We start from the raw sequence: 14264 nt of genomic DNA on the forward strand, positions 1-14264 counted from the left end.
TAGTGCCCCCATGGTAGACGAGAAGAACTTCCAGCCCAACCAGCCCCAAAACAACAAGAACAAATCTCAGGGGAAAGGCAAGTTTGATGCAAAGAACAAGCCTTCACATTCTACCAACTTCAAGAAGAATTCTCATAACAGGAAGGGATACAAACCTCAATTTTGGTAGCACCGCACAAAATTTATATGGCTGCATCTACATGTTTTCAGCTAACCTCATGGTGCTCCAGGTATTCCTACATTTGTAACTAGGTACAATGACCACCGCAAGATGAAATTAGCTTATTCCTACGTTGACTTGCTGAATGCAATGCGGAACTATCCTATCATGTGTGGAGGAGCAAACAAGCAGTGCAATCGAAGGTGGAAATCAACCAAGGACTTATGAAATTATATATAATCTTCCTCAGGCAGGTCAGTATCCCCTTCGTCCACATGGTCGTGTTTTGTCATGCTGAGCTATTGATATGTGCTCCTGTTTTGCAACATCGTTGAAGTATAGCTACTGTTTTCCTATCTTTTCAGATTTAGGACAATGAATATGATTTCAGGGGAACTGCACAATATGGACTCATGTTGAGTCATCTCTATTGCCTCATGCATTTGCTGCAAATGTGTCAACATCAATTGCAAGATGAGGCAGCTAGCTAGTTGTGGAGTTGCCAACATGCTCAAAGTGCTCACGACATTGAGAATAAACAAGCATGCCCAGGAAATTAATGCATGTGCAGGGAGGCCCTTTGCTTAGAGAAGCATCGACCGATTTTCTTTATTTTCCACACCTTCTCACAGCTTTGTATTGGTTATAGTATGGTGAATCATTGAGATGCATAGACATGCTGAACTTTTGTTCCTCTGAATGTTAGTATGCATACCGTATCTTCTGAAGCTTAGTTTAATGTGAGTGTCTGCATCCAGTACCGCATCCTCTAATTTGGTGGATGCACACAGAGAAAATAAATCTCCTTAATTTACTCCATAACCACCCTATTAAATAGGCCTAGTAACAAACCAGGCACATGCAGTGGCCGGCGGGCACATGCATCCTGCATGCATGGCCAGTCAGCCGAGTCCATGCGCCATCTCCAATGCAGCAACGCAAAAGAAGAGAGCGGTTCTTGGGAAAAATTGAGTAGTTAGTGCAGCGGGCCTTATATACACGAACAGCTCGCTCCCCAATCTTCCTCACTCGTACAGAAAATGCCTGCTCCTCTTCTTCCACTCCTACAGGAATCCCTAGCCCTCCTTCTTCCCCACTCGCACTGCCACTAGGCTCGTCTCTGGCTACTCTGCTCAAACCCGTGAGCTCGGCGTGACGCCCACAAGGAAAATGGAGTCGTCTGGCCCCAGCGCCAAGAAGATGAGGCTCCCGCCAGCGGCGATGCCGGTTGTAGATCCCGCACCAGGTAGTGCGGGGAGAAGCAGCAAGCCCCCCCCACCCGAATATGAGGAACCAGTAGAATCTCCGGTGGACCGCATCAGCGATCTCCCGGACGTCATCCTTGAGGAGATCATCTCGCTTCTCCCCACCAAGGATTGTTGCCGCACACAAGTCCTCTCAACTCGGTGGCGCATTCTATGGCGCACCGCGCCCCTCAATCTCGACTGTCGTCAGATATCTGTCCTTCCTAAATTTGATCTCCTCAGAGCCATCGTCTCTTCTCACCAGCCCCGTTCAATGCCTCCGCATCCCGACACGCTACCTGCTGTCCATACCCAGCAAGGTGGACGCTTGGCTGACATCCCTTGAATTCGGAAAACTCCAGCAGTTTGAGTTGTACCATTACCACAAAAGTTTCATACCACGAACACACCAAGAATTCGTGCCCACACCACCGTTTTCCATCTCGTGGTTTTTCTCCTCTCTCCACACCGCCACCTTCGCCCGGTGCCATCTACCAGACGATCCGGTACAAATGCTTCAACTCCCACTGCTAAAAAAACTTTCGCTTGTGGTGGTTTATCTGTTAGAGGCCTCACTGCACAGCATCATCCACTCTAGTTGCCCTGCCCTGGAGCGCTTGCTGATTGTTTTGGGAATAGAAATCCGTATCAGTTGTCTCCAAATAAAGTCGCCTCACCTTAAAAGCATTGGAATTTGTTTTGAAGGACGGCAGCTCATCATCTAAGATGCCCCTTCACTTGAAAGATTGCTCCTTGATAATTGTTATACACCTTAACAAATAACTATTGTCTCTAAGCCCAAACTGGAGACCTTGGGTGTAATTCGTGACCCGTTTAAAAATCACAAGGAGCTGGTGTTTGGCTCCTCACTTTTTCAGGTACTGTATATTATCATCCACACATTATTAATCATATGCTGCATTTTTCATTTGTGTGCATAAGTTTTATATCATCTTGGAGTACACTTTGGGTACTAATATTATGTTATATGCTCAATGAAGAGTTTGTCCATTGATAGCCTATCAAGATCATATATATATATATATATATCAAAATGTATAGTTTTGATCTGGACATAATTATTGGCTTGCTGCGATGCTTTCGATCTCTGGAGAATTTATATATAGAGGTGATGATTTCATGCACTACAAAAAAAAGACACATTCGTGACATTTTGGGTCGAACGAATTTTTTTCTGTCATACTTATGACACTTCTATGACGATAATTGTGACAAAACCCGGTATCATCATAGATGTGGTGGGCTCCTACTTCTATGAAAAAAATCATGACAGGAAATGGGCTTTTCGTCCTGAGCGGGCCGGAGACGCAGCTGCATGACATTCTTTGGGCCGTCCATGACGGAAAAAACCGTGGTAGAAGCGAGGGCGAGGAAAATTTCGGGGTGTTCCCGGTTACGGTGGGTGGTCGGGGGCCGAGCGATGAGTGTTTCTCTCGTATACATACGCGCGTGTGGGCGAGGCGTTGGGCTCTAACTGAACCCGAGCGAGGCATCGCCTAACTGAACCCGAGCGATTGCACTCCAGGCTACGCGTTACTGAACCCGAGCAATCGAGCGATTCCTTCGCTACTGCGGCTAACTAAAGCCGATCGATGCTTCCTATGGATGAACAGTGAGCGTTACAGGGGGCTTGGATGAGCAGTTAGCGTTGCGAGGGGGTGGATGGACAGTGAGCGGTGGGGGTGGATGAACAGGACCCCGTGGTGTTGTCTCTGGATGAACAGGACCCCGATCGATCGAGCCAGTTGGGGCTGGATGAACAGGACCCCGTGGAGAGCTGGATGAACAGGACGACCCCGTGGAGGGCTGGATGAACAGTAGATGGTGGAGGGGTGGATGAACAGTAGCCCGTGGAGGCGTGGTTGAACAAGAGCCTGTGGAGAGGTTTGGTTGAACAGGAGCTGGTGGAGTAGCGTGCGGTGGAGGCTGGATGAACAGGAGCCCGTGGATGAATAGTCGCAGGTGGAGGCTTGAGGAGGTCGACGGTGGATGAACAGTAGGCCGTGGAGGCTGGAGGAGGTCGATAGTGGAGATGAATACTATCCCGTGGAGTCCCATTTTGTGGTACGCCACACCCCTCCTGATGAACAGGACCCCCGTTTCAACCGTAGCGCTCCTACACAAGTTCGTTTCATCTGTTTTGCGGTACGCCACACCCCTCCCGATCAACAGGACCCCCGTTTTGACCGTAGGAGATCCGTTTCCTCCGTTTTGCGGTACGCTAGACCCCTCCCGATGAACAGGATCCCATTTCGAACCTGGCCGGTCGAACACAAGGCCGTTTCCTCCGTTCTGCGGTATGCCAGGCCTCGTTTCCATCACATGTTCCGTCCAAGCCCTCCCGATGAACACGACGACGCATTCCGTTCCGACCCAGCCGGTTGGCTCCCCATGAACACGACGATGACGTTGTTTTCCGTTCTGACCCAGCCATGTACACGAGCCCTAGCCGTACGTATGCGTGAGTAGGCGTTCGAGACCCCGCCCGTATGTCCACATATGTGGTCGTATTTTCTATCTTGCACACTGGCCGCTGTACGTATGTGTACATGCTACGTGCGCGCCTCTACTACGACACGTGCGCGCCTCTACATCCACCAGTATGTATGTACACGTTCACGACCAGAATGACAACCGCTACGTATGCTTCGACCAGGTGGGTCCCGACTGTCAGGCACTTCCTTGCGTGCCAAGATGTAGCTGGTGGGTGCCAGCAGTCAGGGGGGCGAATCGTTTTTTTTTGGACGCACTTCCTTGCATGCGAAGATGTAGCTGGTGGGTCCTAGCAGTCATGGGGGAAACGTTTTTTCACGAAATACAGTGGCCTGTCTGGTGGGTCCCAGCTATCAGGTGGAGGAATCATTATTTTCCGCGTAATAAGGAGGCACTTCCTTGCTGCGGCCGTGGACCCAGCTGTCAGCCTCTCCACATATAGTCCACGTCCGATGGAAGTCGTTCCTTGACCATGTTGACCATGCCGCACCGAGAGCACCACGGCGATGGACGACGGCGAGGCCTAGGAAGGGGATGACGTGGATCCGGGAAAGACGTGGCAGTGGGTGCCCACGCGGAGAGGAGTATGAGGGTTCACTCGTTCGACTGCGGTGTGAGGTTGTCGTCGCTGTAGAATAACAGGGGGTGTGGGTCAGTGGAGGGATGGCCTGTCCAGCGGTGGGAGTAGTAGGGGGTGGTGAGGCCTCTGCGGCAGCACAGCCGGCCAAGGGAGGCAGGAGCAGGCGGCACGATCGGCACTGCTTTGGGCGGCTGGAGCAAGAAGACCAGAGGTTGAAGAAGCACGACGGCCGTTAGAATCGTTTATATTGACTAAGTTGACAAATCCCTTGGTACGTCAACTTAGTAGGCCCACAGGTCAGCTTCCGAAACGGTGTGCCCCAGATGTCAGGGGAGGAATCATTTTTTGGGTGGGTGAAGCTAGAATATCCGAGGTTGAAGAAGAAGCACGGCTGTCGGCGTTCTAGGAACGGGGGTCCCCAGACTTGTCTACCTGCGGCCTGCGGCGTGGCTCAAGGGGCGGCCCAGCACGGCCCATCTTCATCAGCACGAGCTCAAGACCCTCGCGAGGGGCCAAGCCTCGCGGGGTGGATGACAAGAAGCTTCCTCAGGCACGGCCTCGTCAGGCTGCGAGGAGGCGGAGAGATCAAGGCGGGGTACCTCACGAGGTGCCCATGACGCAAGCCATGACGACCAAGGGCGCCAGGCGGCCGCCAGCCCGCGCAGTGTCCTCCTTTCCTCCTTGGTGCAAAGGGAGCAAGCGCAGGCGAGAGCATCAAGCAAAGGCATCCATTTCGGTGCAACAAGACCAAGACCGTCGCAACGGCAGGAAGGGAGTCATTGTGGAGCCCAAGCCGGCGTCACCACCAGAGCCTTTGATAGGCGAGGACCAACTTTAGTCAGGATAAGTGTACTAGATGTTCCCCTTCAAAATGGCCAATTGTTGGCGCCCTTCCCGCTCAATATTTGGGAAGAGGCCTAGGGCCTTTGCCTATAAATAGGACTAGCCACCCACAAGGTAGAGGCATGGAGATCATCATCTAGAAACCAGTAGAAAGCGCGACTGAACTCCCCCTAGCAGTTCATCGCACCAGCCAAGAACAGACCCTCGCGAGGCTGTTCTTCTTTGTATTGTTCATCATCAGCCCAAGAGGCAATCCACCACACCACAAACTAGAGTAGGGTATTACACCACAACGGTGGCCCAAACTAGTATAAACCCTGTGTCTATTGTGTTGTTCCTTTCATAGCTTAGATCCTAGCGAGCCGGCAAGGTGCAGGTAGGTAGAGGGCGTGATCTCCGTGCGCACCCCAGTGTTCAAACCTAGAGGGTCTGCCGGAACCCAAAATCCGACATTTGGTGCGCCAGGTAGGGGTGCGCCGGAATTCATCTCCCGCCGCCCTGTTCTTCACCGACCATCGCATCCATGTCGGACGCTCGTCGGGCCTGCACCGAGCGCCGAGCCGCTCTCGCTTCCTGCGTCGCCCAGACGGCCCCCATCAGCGGCTGCCCCCGCCGTTCCCTGTCGCCTGCCATCAACGCCGCCATCGGCCCGGCGGGGAACGAGCAGCAAGCATCGTCCCAGCATCCGTTCGTGAGGCGAGACGGCCGCACTGCTACTCCCTCACTCACTCCAGCTGGTTCTTCGTCCCGCATACTCCGCGCGCCCATGAGGCTAGAGCTGCGCTCATCACGGCAAACAAGCTCCTGCGCTACCGCCCAGTCGATGACGTCTATGAAGAGTGGCTCGACCGCGTCGCCGAGCTCGTCCGCGCCGCAGGGGGTTCCCCGGTGTCGTCCATCTCGCTGCACCATGCCCCGCCCTGCGTGGGCAATGAAGCTCCGGGGGCGCATCAGCCGCCTCCCCCTCAAGAAGGCGCCCTAGCCCCAAGGCGCGTGGCCCCTGGGCGGAACCCACTCCGTCCGGCGCCAGCGCAGCAAGAGCGGAGTTGCCAAGAGATCCCTCGTCCCCAAGAAGCTGCCCGAGTGCTCCCTGCTCCGGCCCGTCGCAACCACACTCCTATTCCAGCACGCCAAGACCCCGCGCTGCTCCCAGCTGCAGCACATGGGGACCCGCAAGACCAAGCTCTTCATCACCAAAGGCCTCCCGTGGCCATAGCAGGCTACCGCGCCTTCACCACCGAGCTGTGCAGCGTCGCATGGCCTGGCAAGTTCAAGCCAGACCTGCCTCCCCGCTACGACGGCACGGCCGACCCTGCGGAGTTCCTCCAGCTCTATGAGCTGGGCATCAAAGCCGCCAACGGGGACGAGAAGGTCATGGAGAACTGGTTTCCCATGGCACTCAAGGACGGGCCCCGCACTTGGCTCCTGAACCTGGCTCCTGGCACGATCTCCTCCTGAGACGAGATGCGCACCCGCTTCATCGCCAACTTCCAAGGTACTCGCGACCGGCCACCCGCCGTGAGCGACATGCACCGCATCAAGCAGCAACCAGGGGAGACCCTGCAGAAGTACATCCAGCGCTTCAACAACGCACGCCTCAAGATTCCCAAGCCGACCGAGGAGGCCATCATCTCAGCCTTCTCTGACGGTGTGCGTGACGTCAAGATGAAGGAGGAGCTGGCGATGCATGAAGATCTGTGCACTTCCTTGGAGCTGTTCAACTTGGCGACCAAGTGTGCCAGGGCTGAGGAAGGGCACCTTTCCCTCCTCGAGCTGCCAGCCGCAGACCCAGAAGAGAAGAAATCCAAGGCCAAGGACGTGAAGCGCAAGGGGGCTGTCGTGCTCGCAGCAGAACCAGACACCAAGCGGGGCAGAGATCAGCCCGAGTCTTTCAAGGGCAGCTGGTACTGTGTGTACCATGACCTCCACACCCACAACACCAACGAATGTCCAGAGCTCCGAGCCGTGCGAGAAGGGAGGATTGGCCGATGCCCCGACCGCAATGATCGAGGCTACGGCTGAGGAGGAGGAAGGAACACAGGACGCTGGGAAGACCGCGGCCCTCGCCAAGGGTGGCGCGACCAACCTCGCGAGGATCGCTGGCAGGATCAGCCTCGCGAGGGAGACTGGAGGGATCAGCCTCGCGAGGATCGCCCGCAAGAAAATGCAAGCCTCCCTCCTCTGCCGCTGCAGCCAAGGAGAAACGAGGGCCATCATCAGGACGAGGGGGTTGGGGGCTTCCAGGAGCCGCGCGCGATCGCCTGCATCCTGGGCGGAGCTCAAGCCCCAGCCTCTCAACGCATCTTCAAGCAGTTCGCCCGCGAAGTGAATGCAGTCCTCCCCAAGCTCGAAGCCACGCGCCCCCTCAGGTGGTCAGCGTGCGCCATCACGTTCAGCTCAGCGGATCAGCTCAAGTGCGGGGCCACAGCCGAAGTCCTCCCGATGCTCTGCTCCCCAGTCATCAGCAACGTGCAAGTCACCAGGACCCTCATCGACGGCGGGGCAGGGCTCAACGTCCTATCCGTAGAGACATTCAACAATCTCCAAGTGCCTTACGATCGGCTTCAGCCAACCAAGCCTTTCTCCGGAGTCACCGATGGCTCCACGGTTCCGATTGGGCAGGCCCGCCTCCCTGTCACCTTTGGGGTGCGCAACAACTACCGCACCGAGCTCATCGACTTCGAGGTCGCCCACATTCGCCTGCCGTACAACGCCATCCTTGGGTACCCAGCTCTCGCCAAGTTCATGGCCATGACTCATCACGGCTACAACATCCTCAAGATGCCAGGAAGCGGTGGAGTCATCACGGTGCCTTGTGAAGAAAGAGACGCAGTGTGCTCACTGGAGCGAGCTTTTCAGGCCGCATCACTTGAAGACCCAGATCGCGGGAGCGGGAGGCTCCCTGAGACCGCTCCCAAGAAGAAGAAGACATCGCCAGGCCCGACCCCTCAGGAGGCAGGCCCCTCAGGGTCTGCGCCTTCTCAGGGGGCACCTCCTTCTGTCGCATAGGAAGGCGCGCCCGGCGCCTGCCTCAAGCAAGGCTCGGGGGCTCCCTCCTGGAGGGCCACCGACCTTGCTAAGGTCACGAGGGAGGCACTTGGCCACCACTTGGAGGCATGCTTCAAAGCACGTTTCCCTCAGGAAGGAGCAAGGCAAGGAGGGCCAAACCCTCAGGAGTTCGTCAGTCAGATCACGCAGGAGTTGCAGGAGTCAAGAGTCATGAGTGGCAGCCGCCGCTTACCCGCCGCAGCTCCCCATCCAAGCGAGGATGGTGGGCTGCGTGTCTGCATCGACATCCCAGGGCTCAACCGAGCCGCCTCTCAGGAGCGCTTCTGGCCCTCACGCGTGGGGCGCTGCAAAGGCCCACCCCACAGCTACGTTCGCATGCCCTACGGCTTGCCGAATGCGGCCGCCGCGTACCAGCGCCTCATGAGGAGCATCCTGGAGGCTCAGGAGGCCAGGCGTTCCGCAGCCCTGGCGGAGATGGAGATGGTCCACGAGGAGCCACCAGCGCCTCCGGAGCCTCCCGAGGCTCCTGGGCCTGGGGGCTCGTGAAGATCGGCTTCCACAGACCACGACGTCTGCTACTTCAACACCCCTTTGTCATCAACGCTATCAGGTGACATCCTTCAAGTTTCGTTTCCGGCTGGGAGCGCCCCCAAGGCTACATTATTCCCAGGCCGCATGGGTCCATCCCTACGGCATGTATCCCCTTTTTACTTTATGTTCCTAGCTTACTTTGTTGGGGACGCACCTCGGGCTGCATCATCCCCAAGTCACTCGGGCCGGACCCAGCGATGTCTACCTTACCTGCATCTATCTAAATGAACTCGCTTCTTCATGATTAACGTGCTTGACCTAGTTGCCCGCTCAACTGACACCAACCGATGGAGCTGCTCCCCAACGGCACGATGCTTGTGCATGGGTCCGTCCCTGCAACGCCGAAAAACCTGAATGGCTGAGCTCTGGCCGCGGCAGCCCCGCACAGCGCCACCTCGTCAGGCCTTTAGTGCCTCGTCACCTCTCCAAAGAACCAATGGCTGACCGCTGCTTGTCATAGCGGACTCTTGTTCTTCTTGTGGTGGGCCTGCAGGATCCCTTCAAGGAGCAGCGCCAGGCGAGGCCCTCATGGCATCTTCTTCACCCTCGTCTGCGCGAACCGCTTGCACATTAAAGGGGGGGTACCTGAGCATCGTGACTCATGGGCTCCTACTGGCTCTCCAGCCCTCACCCTCTGGCCTTGTCCACGGCATCGCGACCTAGCATACCAGCGACGGCTGAGACCCGCTCGAGGGTCGGGACCCGAGGACGTAGAGCAGAAAGGGGAGCAAAGGCGAGAGGGAAGAGGCACGCGGGGACCTCGTCGGGCAACCCCTCGCCGGCCGATGCGCGAACCTAGCGCCGCACCAGGAAGCGGTTCCTGACTCTCGAGATAAGTCACCCTCCAGAAACACTAGCTATCGCAGCACCGTCCCCACATCCAATGCAATCCCGTGTTGGCAATGTCGCGTTCCTTTCTCACCGAACGATGGTTGCTTGAGCGCTAAAGGGGATCTCCTGAGCATCGTGACTCAGGGGCTCTTACTGGACCCCGGGCCGCTCACCTCCTGGCCTTGACCACGGCATCGCGACCTGGCATACCAGCGACGGCTGAAGCCGCCTTGGGACCGGGACCTGTCGGCGCAGAGCACCAAGCCCTTGTGAGGTTCAAAAGGAAGAACTAAGCTAAGACGGAATAAGCATATCGCACTACTTCATGGCAAGGACTATATTAACAAACAGAGCCACAGGCATCTTACAAGCCCCCACGGGGCGCGCTTTCCAATTCCTCGCAGGGAACAGAGGGAACAGGTCCTAGAGAACGCTAACTACGCGTGCCTCCGCAAAAGACGCCATCATCAATAGTGGCCTATCTGGCACCGGTGCCAACCTCATCCAGATCAGAGGCGGCGGCGGCCTAACAAGCCCGTCCTGCTCTGAGAGCGGCGCAGGCTCGGGGGCTCGTAGCTGTCGTTGCTCATCTCCGGAGTCGCGAAGAGCTCGGCGGATTCGCTGGATCCTCCGGCTCCCCCGCCGCCTGAGGAGCCGCTGAGGGAGCGGACGGCGAGTCTGGTCCTCGCCGCGGTAGGGCCCCGACCACCTCTCTTAGGGCAGCACTCCAGCCGGCGTCCGTCCGCCTCGAAGACCTTGAAGAGCATCATGGAAGCTCCGTCATACTCCTGGTGAATCGCGAGGGCGTCCCTCGTCCTGCAGACTCGGACGATCTCGCCCCAGCCTCGAGTCATGAAGACTTTGCCTGGGGCGACGACCTCGACCTCCGCTTCGGTCGCGAGGGTGTTGCAGTTGGCGTGCTACAACCAGAGCTCCAAGTATCCCCCCTGCGGCATCACGAAGGCGAAGGAAGGAGGAAGGCGAACCCAAGACCGAGGAGGCATGGCGGCGTGGAGCACAAACTCTCAGGAGGAGCCCTCGGCGTGAACTCCAGGAGGGACAACGCGCACCGCCGTGACCCGCAGGCGTCGACGGCGGCGGCGTCCATGGCGCTCGACATCAACTCCTACAGGGCCCTCAAGGTGGGCATACAAGGGCAGCGGGAACCCTGCGACGGCCGCTCGCACCAAGGCCTCGACACCTCCTGCCAGGCGCCCTCACCTCGACAGCATAGGGCTCGCCGTTTCTTCGGCGGAAGCGGGTGGGGACCCTCTCAGGGAGCCTTTCCCTTCTCTTCCGCGGAGAACCAGTGGATCGGAGCCATTGCGGCAAGGTGGAGCAAGGACGGAGAAGAAGGAGAAGCAAGAAGAGATGGACTGGAAGGGCACGCGCCGTTCCATACTTACAGCCGGTGGAGGCCAACCGCCGGCCTCCACGATCGCACGTAATCATGACCCGCTTTGCATGCAGGGACTTGTCAATTCGCGCAGTCGCCGAGGCGTCATGGGGAAGCAGGGCCGCCCACGACCAACCAGCCGCCACGTGGCGCCCAAGGCCATAGGTTGTTAGGGCTCGCGGCGCTTCACACTTGCCCCTTCGCTTCTCTACTCAGCCAAGTCCGGGCGCACCTTGGGCCCGGGGGATACTGTCGGCGTTCTGGGAACGGGGGTCCCCAGACTTGCCTGCCTGCGGCCTGCGGCGTGGCTCAAGGGGCGGCCCAGCATGGCCCATCTTCATCAGCACAAGCTCAAGACCCTCGCGAGGGGCCAAGCCTCGCGGGGTGGACGACAGGAAGCTTCCTTAGGCACGGCCTCGTCAGGCTGGCTCGCGAGGAGGCGGAGAGATCAAGGCAGGGTACCTCACGAGGTGCCCATGACGCAAGCCATGACGACCAAGGGCGCCAGGCGGGCGCCAGCCCGCGCAGTGTCCTCCTTTCCTCTTTGGTGCAAAGGGAGCAAGCGCAGGTGAGACCATCAAGCAAAGGCATCCATTTCTGTGCAACAAGACCAAGACCGTCGCAACGGCACGAAGGAAGTCATTGTGGAGCCCAAGTCGGTGTCACCACCAGAGCCTTTGACAGGCGAGGACCAACTTTAGTCAGGATAAGTGTACTAGATGTTCCCCTTCAAAATGGCCAATTGTTGGCGCCCTTCCCGCTCAATATTTGGGAAGAGGCCCAGGGACTTTGCCTATAAATAGGACTAGCCACCCACAAGGTAGAGGCATGGAGATCATCATCTAGAAACCAGTAGAAAGCGCGACTGAACTCCCCCTAGCAGTTCATCACACCAGCCAAAAACAGACCCTCGTGAGACTGTTCTTCCTTGTATTGTTCATCATCAACCCAAGAGGCAATCCACCACACCACAAACTAGAGTAGGGTATTACACCACAACGGTGGCCCGAACTAGTATAAACCATGTGTCTCTTGTGTTGTTCCTTTCATAGCTTAGATCCTAGCGAGCCGGCGAGGTGCAGGTAGGTAGAGGGCGTGATCTCCGCGCGCACCCCAGTGTTCGAACCTAGAGGGTCTGCCGGAACCCGAAATCCGATAACGGCATCCGTTGGATGGACATCCAACGGCCACTGCTGCTAGAACTGTGTGCTGACTATAAGTTGATAAAGCCTTGCATACGCGTCAACTCTCTTTTTTTAGGGGACGCGTCAACTTAGTAAGGCCACAAGTATGTGGCAGAGAACTTATAGCCCATTTGTGATTTGTAAGAATGTGAAGCCCATTTTTGAATTCTAATGGAATTTACTATAGCCCATTTACAGTTTGTTAAAAGTATAGCCCATTTCAACCAACCGTTCAAATAGAATTCAATAAAATTTCCCACATTTTGATGGGATCCGAAATATTTTTATTCCAAAATTTCTAGTGATATTAAATATAATTTCAATATAAATTTATATTACGTAAAAATCCAATGAAACATTGCGCTCGCAACAATTAATGAAATTAAAATTTTCAATATCCAAAAACAATATTTTATAAAGTAATTACGTGTTTGGTGCATTTTTATAGTTACTGCCCAGTTTTTATAATTACATCCCATTTATTATTTCTTAAAGCTCATTTTCTTGTTAAGCCTAATGTATCCCTCCTAGGAAAGATTTGCAGCCCAGCAGGGCGGAGAATAACAACTTGACCTTGCCTGGGTATTCCTAAAAAAAGTATAGCTGGGCTAGCCATTTTCAGCTTGAAAAAAAATAATATCTGGGCTGGATATCTGGCCTGGGCTAGACGGGCCATAACCTGCCCAGTTAATACCTGCAGCGATGTTTTCATTGTTGTTCAGAGGAGAAAAATTAATATCTGGGCTAAACATCGAAAAACTCTACAGTGCTCACACCTAAAAACACAAATACTGCTCGAGCTGCTTGGTCCTAGCTGTTGGCCGCTTCTTGTGCAATTCTCTCATTTATTGACTACATAGGTTGACAATGGTGTGGGACCGTGATGTCAGGAAACTAGGAGGAAGCAAAAAAAATTATATATATATATATATATAATAAGGAGGCACTTGCGTACGTGAGGCTATGGCCCTGGTGGGTCCCCATTGTCATCCTCTCCAAGTAAAGTCATCTCCTTGCCCGCGCGCGTTTTTTGCCTGAAATAGTCAGCACCGCCCGCCCCGCTTCCCGGCGCAGGTGATTGTTCCGCCTTCAAACGACACAAGTGTCGTCCGTCTGTCCATCTGCCGCCCACATTAATGATAAGAAGTTGCCAAGGCGGCTACTTCGGCGCCACACGTCCATCCCTCCATCGCCCACCATTGCTATATAAACTGTTGTGCCGGCCATAGCCGCAGTCATCCGCATCCATTCCTTTCTCCTGTCCACACCACTACTGCCCACCATGGCTTCCTCACGCTCCAGTGCTCTTCGGGACGGGCGGACGACGGACCACAAGGAGATGGCAGCCATTGCTGCCGACCGGCTGGCCGGCAGGCAGCTAGAGGACGAGGACGTCCCAATGGAGAACATGGTAGTCGATGATCTGGCGCCACCCCCTCCTCCGTGCCATCCTCGCCAGTGCATTGCACCATGACTGTAACGCCCGGGTATTTAAGCTACAGTGAACCTCAGCTAATGATGCCATGTCACCTCGTTTACTGTTGCTAATCTCGCGTCGGTTCGAAACTTTTCAAATTAAAAATTTAACTATTGTCAAACATCAAAAGTTTTCAAACATCATAACAAAGATGTTCGGTCTGTGCAAAAAATGGCATAGGTAATTATAGTGCAGTAAACACATTTTTATAAAATGCCTAAATACTTTTAAATGAATTAAAACAGAAAAGAAATAATAACAGAAAACAGAAAACTAAAACTAAAAGAAGAAAAGGAAAAGAACCCCCGGGCCAGCCGACCCAACAGGCCGGCCCATTCGGCCACCGGCCCAACTGGGCAAGGGCCCAGCCGGCCACTCCCCCCCCCCACCTTATCCACTACACCACCCCCGCCCACTCCACCGACACCCCCACAA

Source organism: Triticum dicoccoides, chromosome 6B (genome assembly GCF_002162155.2).
Source record: "Triticum dicoccoides isolate Atlit2015 ecotype Zavitan chromosome 6B, WEW_v2.0, whole genome shotgun sequence".
Classification (NCBI taxonomy): domain Eukaryota; kingdom Viridiplantae; phylum Streptophyta; class Magnoliopsida; order Poales; family Poaceae; genus Triticum; species Triticum dicoccoides.